The sequence below is a fragment of the Cupressus sempervirens genome, chromosome 2 (genome assembly GCF_028749045.1).
Source record: "Cupressus sempervirens isolate cs-2001-9-10 chromosome 2, ASM2874904v1, whole genome shotgun sequence".
In the NCBI taxonomy this organism is placed as follows: domain Eukaryota; kingdom Viridiplantae; phylum Streptophyta; class Pinopsida; order Cupressales; family Cupressaceae; genus Cupressus; species Cupressus sempervirens.
Genome location: NC_143119.1, coordinates 522,629,108 through 522,646,297, shown reverse-complemented (window position 1 = coordinate 522,646,297; position 17,190 = coordinate 522,629,108).

Here is a 17,190-nt window from a genome sequence, read left to right as displayed (position 1 = left end):
TTGCATTCTTGGTTATGAGTTGGTAAGGGTGGTGTGGCCCTTCATCAATGGTATCAGAGCGTACCTTCATCAGTGGTATCAGAGCAGGAGTTCCTGAGTGTACAAGAAGATCGCCGAACTGTGAGGCAGTTTGTACCAAGACCTTGGTTGGGTGAAGTTTATTAGAGTGGGAGTTCATGAGTGTGTAAACAGATCGTCGAAGCTGAGGCAGTTTACACCAAGACCTTGGGAGGACATGCAGATTGATTGATGGATGCAAAGATGAAAGTTTGAACTTGTTGAGGCATGATCGTAGAGAGCTTGTGGATTGAAAATCCGTTGTCCTAGACTTGTGATGTGGTTCCTGATTGTTCGTGCGAGGTGGCAAGTTGCAATTTGACTTGCAAACAATTTGGTTGTCACAAGGAGCGTGGCAAGGATTTGTTGTAGAGGGTTTACAAAGATCTTGGGAGATGGCTCCAAGAGGATTGGACCCTAAGATGATTGCGAAAATCCATGATAATGTGGAGAGGAATTTTTCTAAGATGTTTTCTCGGTTGGATGCTAGATTGGCTAATCAAGCTAAGAAGGTCAAGGTGGAAGAGGTTGGTTTTGTTAATCAGTTTGTGGAGCCTGATGTAGAACCTGTAGAGCAAATAGAGGTTGTTGCTGAAGATATTCCTAACCTTGTTAATGTTGGGATGGAGGTTGGTTTTCATGGTCAATTGGTTGAGTCTGACATGGATATTGTGGAGCACTTGGTCGTGGATGATCCAGTTGTTATTGGAGGTGAGTTATGTATTGCATAGCATCTTGTTGTGAGCAATGATATTGCTAGTTTGGCATGTATTGATGGAGATCTACATGTTGGTATTGATATGGAGTTTGTTGTTGCTAATGCGAGGTTTGTTGCTATGGATATGAATTCACTAGTTGTTGATGTGGATGAGAGTTTTTTGTTGAAGCATTATGTTCAGTTTGTTCCTGGGAATGAGCATGTTGATTGGATGGTTGAGATACTAGTGTGGAAGATTTGCATGGTGGTTTTGTTGTCCCTGTTGAGGTGGAAACCTTTGGTGAAGATGAAGATGGTTGTAGACCTTTCTTTTTGGCATCAAAGTGTGGGACACACTTTTCTATCTACCGGAGGAGTCTGATGCAGGAGCATCTTACATGGGAAATTTTATTTTTAAAAAATTTTTAAAAAAGTGTGGAGGAGAGAGAAAGTGACGAAAATTAGAGGAGAAATAATAAAAAAAATAAAAAAGGGAAAAAAGGAGAAAAGAAAAGAAAAGGGGATTTCTATTTTCGAGGTGCATAGGTGGCATAATAGAAAAAATAAAAAATAAATAGTTGTCATTCCATTTATCGAGGTGTGTGGGTAGAATTCTAGAAAGTTATGAATATTGTAGAAAGTTGTGGATATTGTAGAAGGTTATGGAAGTTGTAGAAGGTTGTGGATAAGTCATGTATTGGGTGGTAAGTGCCTATTTAAGCAAGGCATATGAGCATTTCTAATCAAGCTTGAGAAGTAGAAGCTCGAGAAGTGGAAGCTCGAGAAGGAGAAGCTCGAAAAGGAGAAGCTCGAGAAGTAGAAGCTTTGGAAGGAAAGCTTGGAAAGGTGAAAGTTGTGGAAGGTGAAGCTTGGAAAGCTTGGAAGGCTTCAAGGTGTGAAAGAGAAGGAGGAAGTGAAGAGTGAGTTTTAATGAGTCTGTGGACAGAGTGCCGAATGTGACTCAATTTACAGCGGGATTGTGATGGAGTTGTGAGTGTGTAGACAGAGCGTCGAATGTGAGGCAGTTTACACTTGGATCTTGGATAAGGTTGGAGAAGAGCTAGTGGCTGAGGTTTAGAAACAAGGAGGTTACTTGGGAAGCATTTTATCTCGGTGTCTTCATATTGTTGCATTCTTGGTTATGAGTTGGTCAGGGTGGTGTGGCCCTTCGTCAATGGTATCAGAGCATACCTTCATCGCTTTCAGATTCACAGTGAATTTTTTTGAAAAAATTAGTTGTTTTCAATCACAAAATATATAGAAAGATCAAATGCTGAAAATCATTTTTTTGAAATTTAGTCAATAGTACAATTTGTAGAGAGAATAGGTGCCTCTGTCCGAAAGATGGCAATGAGTTTTTCAAAGCCAAAACTATCACTCTTTTGCCTATGCTAATGCAAGAAACATCTTTTTGTTTATAACACTTATGGTAAGTTGATTTTCTATGTTTATAAACTTGGTCATTTTTTATGTGATTGTGTATTTATTTATTGTCTTGAAAAGCATATTCAAATGGTAATATGGATGCAATATAGATAATGGACATGATAAGAAGTATTGTGTGTTAAAGAGGTAAAATAATTTAATAAATTTTATTAGCAATGGTTGTATTTTCAAGCATAGTTTGAGGTTAAAGAGTCTAGAATATTATACAATAAAACAAATGAGACTTAGTGGTTATACTTTTATAATAGAAATACTAAATTAAATTAAATTAGTAACACAATAAATTATAAAATTATAAAAATACTACACTCAAAATTATATTAATAAAATCATTATTAAATTTCTCTTTTATTTTTTATTCAAACAATTTACACTATACTTGTTGTAATAGAAATAATAAATAAAATAATATTAAATTAATACAATAAATAAAAGGTTACAAAACCTTATAAAATATCAAATAGCCAAACCAAAATTGAGGTCATTTAAAATTTGTTCTAAAAACTTTTGTTTATAAAGATCCTTTTTTCCAATCTTTTTTCCTTCAACCTTGAAAGTTTAGAAGGGTCTAAATTTAAATAGTCAAAGATTTTTCCTTTTATTACTTTTATTTTGAACTTGCACAAATGAAGTAATAGACTTCTTCATAGAATGTGAACAAAATAAATAGGTAAGGTTAGCCAACCTAAACACAACAATGAAAAATATCTAGAGAATCTTCATATTCAATTTATTGGACCCCATATCTAGAAGACGAGGAAATTTGGTTGGGGAACACCTAGATTTCTCCACAAACACAAAAACATCTAATGAATAGCAAATAGTTCATAAGTTTGTTGGTCTTCTCATAAAAATTATAAGAATTGTCCAAAAGAATTGAAAATAATCAAAAAATTATGTTGATTCCATGACTCCAAGGGCAACACTAGTAAACCCAAAGTATCTACGATTGAGTTGAAACTAGGAGATTGGATTTGATGACTTGAAGACCATTCATATTGAGAAACCAAAGGTTGGCTAGCAAGATCCTATAGCAACTTGGCCTAAGTTCCCAAAATTGAAGAACCCATCTTTTGTCAATGTCAATATGGGTGAATTACTATAGAATCTTCCACCAAGTGAGCTCATAAGTCAAGTCAACAACTCGACAAGAAGAGAATAAGGAATAACAACTTTTGACCTTCCCATCCTTCATAACCTCGATAAATTTCACTATTAACTAGCAACAAGATGTAATGTTCCCACTTTAGCAGTTGTCCAATTGTGTGACCGTTAGCTTTTTCTTTTATTTTATTTAAATTTATTTATCTCACATTGCTTGTGTAAAGTGGTCGACCCTATGAAGTAGGAATAAAAGGAGAGCTTGTAGCTATTGTTAGGCACGATGGAATATGAGAAGAACATGGATGTGTGAGTTACAGATCTATTATTGGCATTAGAGGACGTTTATCCTCTCTTGTGACATTCTAGACGGCATTCTCTTGGAGCTTGGCCTTGGAATTCATCACTATCAACTTCATTAACAGGCAGCTTGGGCGCATTTCCAGCCACAGGCAGATTGGGTGTAATTAGTGAGTTGAAGAGTTTCACTAATACATTTGGCATCGATTTGCGATGGCTAAGTGTCACAATTACGACGGCAATGTGTCGCCACTGCGACAGTAATAGACGTCGTTGTTTTTTAGTCGCAAATTACGACATCTATCCTCTGACGTTGCAATTTCGACGCCTATCTGTCGCAATGCATGCAGCGTACGTTACAATTTTGATGTTCGCCCCACGCATTGCGATGGGGTCGCGTCGGCATCTGGCCACGGGGTCGTTGTGGCGACAGCCGTCCCAATTCTCGCATTGGCATCGCAATTGCGACGTCCATGTAAGAATTGCGACAGAGATGCTATGTCTGCAACGCACATTCCGTTGCAATGGTTGGGCGGACGTCGCAATTGCGACGTCCGCGGCTAGCACTGTGGCGGCGACACCAACTGCCGTCACCGCCACAGCAACCCCGCCATAAGCATATTCAGCCTGTTGCGCCTTTAGCCATGGTGTTTTTGGTACTTTTGGCTGGAAATACATTGAGTTTCTTGACTATATTTCTGCAACCTATGTGGATGCATAGCTTTTACACATGACCTATTCATTTCTCTTCCCTTACAAAGCAAAGTACCATTTTTGCCTCCTTGCCAAAAGGAACATATAACTTAGATTCATTAGGACTAAAAGCAATTTTCTCAAAAATAAACATATACATTGCAGCATTAATACAAAAAGCAAGCACCTGAAATAAGGAACCATCTTCTAGGGATAGGAGCTTAGCAGCCCCACTCTCATTATCTATAGAATTGTGGACCACACTACCATTCTCTAGATGCTCACCAGCTACAAGTTTACCATTTGAATCATTTTTTGGAAGTTTAGTAGCATGATGCTGAGTAATAATACTTGTCAAACCATTTGTAGAATGTTTGACATTCTCATGATCTGTTACCATTAATTTTTGAATAAGCTTCAGAATTTCTAGCAATATAGTTCTCATTATCATTGCTCACATCATAGTTTCGAGAATGTCTAACAACCATAATATTAAAATTACCCACAAAATCAGTTCCCTTTATTTTAGATTCGTGCTTCTTAACATTATTACTAGACCCATTTGATGTGCATCCATTACTTATGGTATGACTTGACTAGAAGACATTATTTGTTTGAATACCATTGGTTCTTGGAGGCACCATCTATAATGTAGCATCATGATTTGCTGATGATCTGGATTTACTGCATGATTGGCCAGAACTTGTGTTCTTTTCTAGACTTTCTGAAATAAAATTGACATTTGACAAATTTTCTACCTGTTGGGATATCTTGTTTACACCTGCAACACTAAAAGAGATTGTTGTCGTTTGGAAAGAATGCATGTTTTCTGTCGCCTGAGGGGCATATGAATCTTGTAAGTGGTTTTCCTTTGGATGTCCAATGTTCAATGACACTCTCTTCTTTAGTTTAGAGCCATTATACTGAGATTCAGACCCACCTGCTGTTTGAATGCTAGTTTTCTTATCTCGTATATAGAATAGCATGTAAGCTTTCTAGGAAAGCACACTTTTCTCATTGACTGAATAGACCTAGAGTACAAAATGTCATAAGAATAACTTCAATCAGTCTAAGAAACTTCAGTATAATTAGTGTTACCATATAAAGAAAAGGTTCTACATAAAATTGTAGTTCTTTTGTGTATTCTATTATACACAAATTATAATGAGCTTGCTCCACAAAATTAAACATGTCTTCACAATTGTAGCAAATGTATACCCGATTATCATCTAAAGCATGCCAGATGCCTGTGGATGAACGAATAAAGCAGAAACAATGACCAGAATGTGTGCTCCAGCCGTCATGAACAAGAACACCATAAAGAGTGTACTTAAAATTGCCCTCCTGTGATTGATCAATAGATAGAGAAACTAGAATATCATTCAAATGTGCAAAATTTATTATAAAACTAGTAGATATTACAAAAACTATATTATTAGATTCCACTAAAAATGTGATCCACTGGCAAATAATATTGTAAGGGCTACTTACATGTGAACTGCTAACAAATGGTTTGAGATCCAACGTACAACCAAAGTCTACTTTTTTGTCAATTTTTCCTCCAGATCCAACTACACTTAAGCGCTTGAGATGAATTGCAAGAACATGTGGTGCTTTATCAATTTTGAGTTGTTCTAGAGCCTTCACTTTTACTTTGCATCGTTCACATTGATCTCTTTACACACCCCCATCTAACTGCTCCACTGTCGTGTAATGGGATAATGCTTTCAACAAGGAATCTGCTCGAATGATCTCTAGGCTCAAATCTAAGAAATGATCAAATTTATTTGAGCAATAAGAACATTGTGTGCACTTCACCTACAAGCCAGGTTGAAGCAATTGTTAATGAATAAAATAGTTTCCTAAGACTATAACCTAGAGTTCCCAGCATAAAAATAATTTTGAAAGGTTTAAGTGACTCAAAAAAGCAGAAATAATGACCAAAATGTATGCTCCAGCCATCATGAACAAGAACACCATAAAGAGTGTACTTAAAATTGCCCTCCTGTGATTGATCAATAGACAAAGAAACTAGAATATCATTCAAATATGCAAAATTTATTATAAAACCAGTAGATATTATAAATTTTAATAAGTACACGCATAAAATTGAAATTATAAAAACAAAAATATGTTATTTCAACCTGAGAAATGAAATTAACCTGGTGTCTGAGTAAATAATTGTTTAGCAAATGTATAAAAATGTAATTCTACATCATGCATCTCATTCTGTAGAAGATCAATATCTCATATTCTGGTGTTGATGGATAGACTTACAACATTCACTCAATCATGCCTGAATTTCATAAATAAATAATCAGCAAAGTCTATTTCCCCTCCATGAATTTTTTTGAACTGGAAGTTTTGATAAATCCGGGTAATGAAAATCTAGAGAAAATAAATGTTGTTTCACATGTAAAAATGAATGCTTAGTGTTCTTTTAATAAATTAATATCTTCCATGACCTATATTTACATATTTTGATATCTTAAAAATGTGGCTAACTTTCGTGACTAAAAAACTATATGGACCATATTCATTGTAAACACTGCTTTAAATCAATCAAGAGTAGTGCTCCTCACTATAATTGTATTTCTTTTGAACATACCATTTTATATTAAAATAGAAAGCAATAACATGGTATTTGGTTGATGGCTTGTACATATCATTAAATTCTAAATTCCTACTACACATTCTCATATGTATTGCATGATGTCTACCCTACGAAGATATAGCTTATTTGACATTTGATAAAATGATGACGGCAAATGAAATACAATAAGAAAATATTAAGATTTCTTTAAAAATGAGAAAATTCAATGAAAACTTGTACCTAGTAAATTTAGATCAATCAAAAGTCAGCTTCAAAAAGCATGATAGTTGGCCCAAATAAAACATATATAACAGATGATGAGCAGGCTTACCCTTCCAAAATTTTCTCCATTTCTTGGATTCGCTTCTCAAAGGACAAGAGAGACTCTCGTGCACCAACTAAATTATCAATACTAGACCTTAGAACCTCAAAATCATGCCTAACTTTGCAGAGCTCCTGCTCATTTTCTGTTGCACGTTGTCTTTGTCTTGATGTTTCCTGTTCCATATCTTCAAGCTTCTGCTGCATTTCCTTGAGGACACCACTGGTACCCCTGGCAACCTTCTCCATTTCTTCTACTCGTGCCCACATGCTCTCAATCTGCAGTGCCTTTTGCTTCACTTGATCCTGACTAGCAGAAGCTTTTTGCTTCTCTAAAAGCTGAGATGTTCAGGGAGATAAAGTGGGAAAGATAGAGAGGAACAGATAAAGAGATATGGAGGAATAAGGAGAAGGGGCGATAAAGAGATATATAGATGGTGAATGAGAGAGAAAGATATAAGGAGATATAGAAAGAGGGTGATAGGGATAGAGGGATAAATAGGTTATAAAATAAGTAGAGAGAGCTAAAGCAGAGATGGAGATAGGGAGAGGTAGCAAGAGGAAGACAGAAATCATGAGATATGCTCTTAAATTTTCCAATTAGAGTCCTTTCTCATTGGACAAATAAGGAAGATATTTGTAATGGTGCCTAGTAATCATGTATTACATAAATACATGCAAAACATAGAACAATATATTTTTTCTATTTGATTTTCTACCTCTTCAGTGTACCCATTGCACATCAATGTAGTATTGCTAGTTTTTTATTCATGTTATGCATGGCAAAAGCATATAGTAAGGATCACATCAAAGTTTTCATTGGTAAGGAGAAACCCAACAAATTACCCACCATATTACATGGGCCTATGTAATAACCCCAATAGGTTATAACTTCTTCAAACACCAAAAATCTTTATATTTCAGTTGTTTGACATTCCGTCAAACACTTTGCAAGCAAGCTCTGATACCACTGTAATGGTCCTGCTCAAATCCGACATTAGAATGATGATTGAAGGCTTGAAGAATTTTGTCAAACAATTGGAATGCAAACTAATAAGCTGATCATCAACTCTAGGGTTGCAATATAGATAGTCTAAAAATTACAACGCTCTTTCAATTGCAAAATCCTAGCCTTCCTTTGATACCAATAATGCCAAATGGAAAACTAAGACAAGTACAATGTAAAATAGTGAAGTGTTGAAGCTATATTTTGTATTCAGCTGAAAACCTACGTTTCTCAGGAAATATGCCAAATGAGAAGTGAAGAACCTGATTGTAGATGGCTGCAATAATTTTCTTCAATGCTGCCCCTTCTGCTTTGCTTTTTTTCGATCTACTTTTTCCACTTGCTTTTTCCGGATTTGCTTTTTCGAACTGCTTTTTTCAGATCCACTTTTTTGAACTACTTTTTCGAATCCTCTTTTCGAACTACTTTTTTCGGAGCTTCTTTTTCGGACTGCATATTCGACCTGCTTTTTAGTTTTTCTTTTTCGGCCTTCTTTTTTCGGACTACTTTTTCGGCCTGCTTTTTTGGTTCTACTTTAAAATGGCTTCCTATAATTTCAAACCTGCTAGAAATGATCTCCAATAATTTCAGCCCTACTAAAATTGCCTTCTGAAATGCTGAAAATGGCCTTAGGCCCAATGATGCCCTAACTGAAGTGACTGAATTATCACCTCCAAATGTGCAACCCTTAAGAAGATATTTCACTTCCTCAGTTATGCAAATCTAAGGGAGTTTTCATTCCCAAAGATCAACTGACTATCTGAAACCACTTGGCTCCACAATAGACTGTGACTGAATCACAATTTGATGTCAAGAGAGAAATAAACAACTAGATGATTAGAATGAAGCCTGGGGTGCCTATTTATTCTTTTTCTCCACTTTCTCTAGAAACTTCTTGAACATTATTTTATTTTATCTATTAGTGACTTTATAAAAAATATTTTATAATTCAAGTTACTTTATTAAATTAATTAAATATAAAGTTACCTTTTAATATTTATTTATTTGATAACTTTATAAATAATTAACTTAATATCACTTATTTATTTAATTAAAATAATTAATTAGTCATCCTCATAAAATATTCATTATTTTGGACAACCTAATTAATTTAATTAATTTAATCAAATTGCCTCCAAAATGGGGACATGACAGTCTGCCCTTCCTGAAATTGCTTGTCCCAAGCAATGGCTGAACAATAAACCAATCAATCCGCCTGGATCCCAAATGTAGTCATGAACTATACTACTGTCAATTAACACAGGCTCTTGTAATCTCCTCTGCAATATAACCAAGAGGAATCCATAATCAAACTGACAATTACAGCTCAACCAAACTCCAAAATCACAACTGCCAACACAATAAATACCATCAACGCATCCCATTGGCCTATACAGAATGTACAATCCAACTCTGCAACAATGGTGAATGCTCTCGAATGAAACTGTACCAAGTATGGAGAATCCACACACTGTACAACTCCTGTAGTCAACACAACTCTGTAGATCACCGGCCACTGTCTCATAACCATAACTCTCATGCACTGCTGATGGTGAAAAGACATCACAAGATAAATAGCAAGAAATGGAACCCAAACCAAATTTGACTGCCATCAACTCCTCAACACAAGGATCAAATGCTAACTGATGTACATACCCTGCAGTATAATGTTGATAAAAAGAACCAACCTCAGTCAACAACTCACCATGAACAAGTGATACAACCCACTGTGATTGATCACTAGCTAAGTCAGGAGATGTCATAGCCAAAGGAGTAGAATCAATAACAACAACCGTTGAAGCATCACTCCCAAACTCCTGCTCTAAGTCATGTATTATCAAGCTGTCAACCACAGAATCTATCGCCATGTCATGCCCATCACAACTCTCATCCCGAGGCATCAAATCGTCCCATAACTGATGACAAGCACTAGGAACCAAAGCACATCTCTGTATCATCATCTCATCAACATGGTCATCAAAGGTAAATTGATGAGCATGCCTCACAGTGTAATGCCGATAGAACGCGCCAATCTTAGTCAGTGGCTCAGACTGCAATCGATCATTAACCATGTTGGAACTGACTACTACCTCTGAAGATATCACCAAGGGAGTATTACTAGCAGGAACCATGCCAACTACCGACTACCAACATCACACATGATCTTTGATACAACATCTCTAGTCTTTGTGCCATCAATACTAGAGGCCACCACTATGTCAGGCATACCACAACAATCTGCTACAACACCCAACTCAACTGAACCTAACTCTAGTGGGAACGAACCCGATATGCCAATGTTAGTATCAAGGATGGATGCATCCCCATCTCCACTGTCTTTGACAATCTCGACCATGGACATCCTCAGATCACCAGACACCACAGCTTGTGACTGTACAGAATCTGGTAAAGACTGCAGTCGCTCTAACTCCATGGTCACCTTAGCCAAATAAAATTGTGACTCCTCGAAAGCCAACTGTGTACTCTCAAGAATCTCAGAAGTCACCTCAAGCTGCTGAGTAAGCTCACTCACCTTATCTTCCTTGGCCAATAATGCATCGTATGTTGTACTCCCCCACTCCATAAGATAATCTCTGTCGGCTACCAACTGCATATAATTATGTCTTAGAATCCAAATAGCTTCCCATAAAGAGTGGAACTCTGTCAAGGAAAGATAACTGCCTCCCTGCTCATCACTAGTAGGAGAACCCCATCCATAAACTGCTAACAACTGACGAGCAACATCGAAATGTTGGCAAGCGATAGCAATGTCTCGCTCACTAACTCCCAACTGACTAGACACATGATGGCACTGGCTAGATTGTCTCCTACCAACCTCCTCTAACGCACTGTCTAAAGGAGTATCCTCAAAGTTACTGGTCTCTAGAGTATTACCATCCATATCCTGTGAATCAACCCCAAAGCTCATATCAACATACGGAGTATCAAAAACTGTAGCACTGCTATCCAACTCCTCTATACCAAAAGAAATTGCCAAGGAAATTAAGTCTTCAAAACTACCCACTGCATCCTCCTAGATGTCATCAATGCCAATATGATCCTGGGACTCATCTGTACACACTGCCAAATATGAAAGATCATCAACACATTCCAGAAAGAATGGTCGACTGGATATATGAACAATGCCCAACACCGTTGTATAAAAACTAATACCAACATCAGACAAGTTGTTGGCACAAGAAAAAACAACACCAGGCAATCTGCTAATCAAATCCATGATAGCACCCAAACAATCACTACTACCAAAAAGTGTTAAAGATCTCCAGTCAACTGAATCCCAAATGCCAATATAAGAATCTCGAGTCCATATTCGGAAACTAGAATCAGCTGGTAACTCAAGCAAACTCCTCACCTGAGTGATATGACCAATACTGACTAACTCCACATACCTGTCTGACATTGTCCCTGTATCCTGGATGTGAATGCAAGATGAACTCACAACATTATCAACGACCACATATGATTTACATGTCATAGAAAGCTGAGTATCAGAGTGTAAGATGAAACTAACCTCAACTCCATGCCATGCTTATCCCCATGTCTCTCCCAGTCCTGTATTGCCAATGGAGTATTCACCAAAGAAGCTCGAGTGTCCTCAAGCTCACGAGAAAGCCTGTCAACTTCCTCCTCCTTCCTCCTCAAGGTATCTGAATAGTCTCTGACAGGGCTAAGAAGATGGTCACGATTTGATAGAAGATGTAAATAACTCAACTTCATCGTTCCCATTCCTTCCCTAATCCCCTGTAAGTCAACACAAGAAGACTTTACCTGAACTCCCTTATGTCTACCCTGTAACTGAATCATCTGAATGTGATCCTCTATCATATCCCACATCCTGTCATGATGAGATAATGGAGTCATAATACTGTCTTCGCTCACCTTCAGCTGGATGGACAAATCATGTGAAGTACTACCAGCCTCAACCTCGTGTGATGAAGCATCTATATGTGCCTAGTACTCTCTCTCAGCAGAGTCATGAATGCTCAATGTTTGCTCATCTCTACCAAGTATCTCACCATCATGCACAACAACATCCTCATAATCATCATCTGAACCCACTATGTTGTAGTCACTGCCTGTTGGAACTAAACCATCCCGAGTACCTGTGACATCACCCTCTGATGACCTGTATACAATTGTCTCAACTTGAGTATCAAGTTGACCGTTACTATCAATCTCCGTAATATCCATTCCCACTACCTTCTAAAGTATTGTGTGCCCAACATCTTCCTCCAAGCTAGTCTGATTTTTGTCCTCCCTAGATTCGGCTATATGTTGGTCACCAACTGCTACAAACTCCTTGTAGAGGTTTCTAGATACCTCACTTGTAGAGACCTCTTGTTCCTCTTTCTCTTTGTTCTGTGATGTAGTCCTCTTAAACATGGAAACCATCAATTCATTCATCCTTTTCTGACTTTCATCCAACCTTTTCAAATTTTGTTTAAGCATCTTCATATCCTTGTCCCACTACTTCTGGGTACTTGAAGTAAACATGATTAACTAACTGATTCAATGTCCAATCTACCCAACAAGATGGCAGGTCAATAGCTCTGATACCTCTTTCATAACCCCAATAGGTTATAACTTCTTCAAACACCAAAAATCTTTATATTTCAATTGTTTGACATTTCGTCAAACACTTTGCAAGCAAGCCTGATACCACTGTAATGGTCCTGCTCAAATCCGACCTTAGAATGCTGATTGAAGGCTTGAAGAATTTTGTTAAACAATTGGAATGCAAACTAATAAGCTGATCATCAACTCTAGGGTTGCAATATAGATAGTCTAAAAATTACAACACTCTTTCAATTGCAAAATCCTAGCCTTCCTTTGATACCAATAATGCCAAATGGAAAACAAAGACAAGTACAATGTAAAATAGTGAAGTGTTGAAGCTATATTTTGTACTCAGCTGAAAACCTACATTTCTCAGGAAATATGCCAAATGAGAAGTGAAGAACCTGATTGTAGATGGCTGCAATAATTTTCTTCAATGCTGCCCCTTTTGCTTTGCTTTTTTTCAATCTGCTTTTTCCTCTTGCTTTTTTCAGATTTGCTTTTTCGAACTGCTTTTTTTAGATTCACTTTTTTGAATTGCTTTTTCGGATCCGCTTTTCGAACTTCTTTTTTTGGTTTTTTTTTCGAAGCTTCTTTTTTGGACTGCTTATTTGGACTACTTTTTTCGGACTACTTTTTCGGCCTGCTTTTTCAATTCTGCTTTAAAATGGCTTCCTATAATTTCAGACCTGCTAGAAATGACCTCCAATAATTTCGGCCCTACTAAAATTGCCTTCTGAAATGCTAAAATGTTGAAAATGGCCTTAGGCCCAATGATGCCCTAGCTGAAGTGACTGAAGTATCACCTCCAAATGTGCAACCCTTCAGAAGATATTTCACTTCTTCAGTTATGCAAATCCAAGGGAGTTTTTGTTCCCAAAGATCAACTGACTATCTGAAACCACTTGGCTCCACAACAGACTATGTGACTAAATCACAATTTGATGTCAAGAGAGAAATAAACAACTAGATGATTAGAATGAAGCCCGGGGTGCCTATTTATTCTTTTTCTCCACTTTCTCCAGAAACTTCTAGAACATTATTTTATTTTATCTATTAGTGACTTTATAAAAAATATTTTATAATTCAAGTCACTTTATTAAATTAATTAAATATAAAGTTACCTTTTAATATTTATTTATTTGATAACTTTATAAATAATTAACTTAATATCACTTATTTATTTAATTAAAATAATTAATTAGTCATCCTCATAAAATATTCATTATTTTGGACAACCTAATTAATTTAATTAATTAAATCAAATTGCCTCCAAAATGGCGACATGACAGCCTAAGGAAAACTTTATGCTTGACCAAAGGCAAGGCACCTGCAGCTAAAAGTCAGGATGATCGAACTGGAGTGAACAATGACTTTACAGAAAACACTTTGAAAACTTGTTAAGAAAATCTATCAACCTGCAATAAGATTGTATTAAAACTAGAATTATACAGATCCATATTATTAAAACTTAAAATACCTGTCAGTATTAAGTGTTCAAAAAAGCACACGTCGGACACCTCTTGGAATGTTTAGGACCTCCATAACCTTTGCTACAATAAGAAAGAAATCCAAATAATATTAAATCTTTGTTGAAACTCCAATTCACAAGGATGTATAGTTATGTTCTAATAATCAAATAATAACAGTAAAAAACACAAACCTGAAATGGATATGTCGCTAGTTTTTCTCCATTCATTTAGAAAACAAGCTTGATACTAAAATGTAAGTGTTTTCTCTTTAAATTATATCATGTTGATCACAAATACTAATCACAGATTAGTTATCCAAAAGGGTGCAATAATGACAGAGGAGCCAAATACTAAAAGATGCAATGAAGAGTTGCAATTCTTCAAATGATATTAAAAAGGCATCAATAACCAGTCCAAGGACATTATTCAGACAGAAGATTACTTTATATTCTATACAGACATAAGTGGTAGTAATCCACTAGACATCAGAAAACCAGATCCCATGAGTACAATGATTAAGATCAGGAATAGTGACATATATATCACATAAGTAACAAGAGTTACATCAGAAATTGCAACAATACAGATCGCCCATCATTGGGTCATCACCATTACAAAGATATTATATCAGACAGAGATCAAATAAATATCCAACGTCTTTACAAACCAAACAGAATCAATCATATCACATTTCAATGAGGCAGATATCAGATACAGTGAATAACTTCATACCAGTATGGTACATATCACTTTTACATTATGATAAATTTGTAACAGTGATTACTTGGTCTTGCAAATTGCTCTACAGAAATTCTAATGATACTTATTGCAGATCAGTAATCAACATTAGATCGTCAGGATCTATGACATTAGGTCATTTAGTTGACTATCACTATACTTCCAACTTCAATATATATAATCCTTGTTTAGTCTTTGATATTGATTGGATTGGGAATTTTCACAAAGTCATTTCCATCATTATTGGAAGTGTTATTGGTTATCAAAGTTTGATTGAAGATATCAAAACTACTTAAAAAGACATTTGCATATTGTTCGTCTATATTCTTTACCAAAGATCAGTTGCATCTCTCTAGCAGTGAATTAAAGAATATATCAGAAGCATGGGTGATATTACTTGTACATAACATCAAGATACATGCACAATTGCATTGATATATCTACCCCAAAAAAATATTGTTATTAATACCTAACATTTATTTGTGGCAAAATAAAGAATTGAGTATAAGTAATAATAGAAAGAAGTTTATTGTGATTTAAAATATAAGGATTTAGTCACAGACCCTTAGGAGTCATATAAGGGAACATCAAACATTAGCTCTAACCTCAAATAAGGGATTATTAACAAGCTGAAAGTTATCCTTGTTTCTGAAGTCAAATCTCTCTTCTTCCAAACTTTCCTTGTCTGATTTCTCTAGACAACGTTTCAGGTCATAGGTCTCAGCTAGGTTGTCCACTTTATCATTTCTTCCTTTGTCTTTTGGTTCCTTAAGTGTTTTGTTCCTACACCTTGATTTTCTATTTTTTATGTTTTAATGAACATCTATCAACTTATCATTTTTTCGCTTATATCAATCCAAGGTCCTACGATATATAGTTGTTGATCTATTCTTGCTTATTGTCTTGTTACCTCATCCTTAAAGGACTTCAATGCTATATGTTGAGATTTTTGACAAGGTAAATGTGAGTGAAGTTCTTGAAGCAATATTTGAATTACAATACTTAGTCTGAACAATCTCTCCTATTTAATTTTCTACAACTTCTCTCTTTCTTGTGAAGCTATCGTCTTGGCATGCCTAGATATCATAGAGCTCTTTCAACATCTTCAGCACGATCCCTTAATTTCCCTAGTTTTTCGCTTGCCATAGTTTCATCAAAACATTTTCTCACCTACTTGTTCCTATCCTTCACTATCACATCTCTTTGTCTATCTTCCTCGAGGTGATTAGATTTGACACACAATGTATTTTTTGATTGACTGACATTAGAAATATTACTCTTCTCATGCACAAACACTGACATGCTAGTCAATGTCATGTACTTTTTAAAAGGTGAAGGATAATTTTGATCAACATCCTTATCTCCAAGCAGCTTCACATAATCTAAATGATGACCCCTAAATTAAATCCCTACTATGTCATCCTTAATGTATGACGTTGAGATGCAGTAAGAACAATCTCATAATCATCATCAATCCATGTACTCATTTCATTTGTGACAGAAGGAGGACTCAAAAAATTAACTGCTTCTATTCCTTCCAAGTGTCAAAAACTATTTTCTCTCCTTGTATCTTGTTACCACTATTTTTGGTGGTCTGAAAATCTTCCTCCCATTCACTTCCTAACTTGGTTTTTTCTCGTTCTTCCTTTTTCAAGTGAGGCTTTAGTTTTTCCTCTTTCTTGGTTTAAATGTTGTGGTTGTTGTATGGAGACAAGTAGCTTTAGGATTTAAATTCTCCACCTCTAGTTCATGAAAACCCTTTGCTTCTACATATGCACGAATCAGTCTTTTGTACATAGCACTATGCATTGGAGTGGCAGTTAGATTTGTACTTTTTACACCATTTACCAATATTTGGCATGAGTAAATTTGTCTTGTTTGCCCAAAAGTGTTGACTCCTCAATGATAATCTATAGCATAGCTTTAATTTTAATCGAATGAATGGGAACAAGCAGTTCGAACATTTCAGAACTACCAACTGCTCTAACTCAAATGTGCCCAACTTCACACACAGGTCAGCTAGTAATGTTCTTATTGCAGTTCCACCATTGAATGTAGCAATCATCATAGACATCTTTAAGATATCATTCATCCTTGACAGCTTCCAAGAAGTTCTCCAAATTGGCACAAAAATTCCTTTTGTCTAATCCTCTCACAAATCATGGGCTCGCCACCACTTCTCAACAAG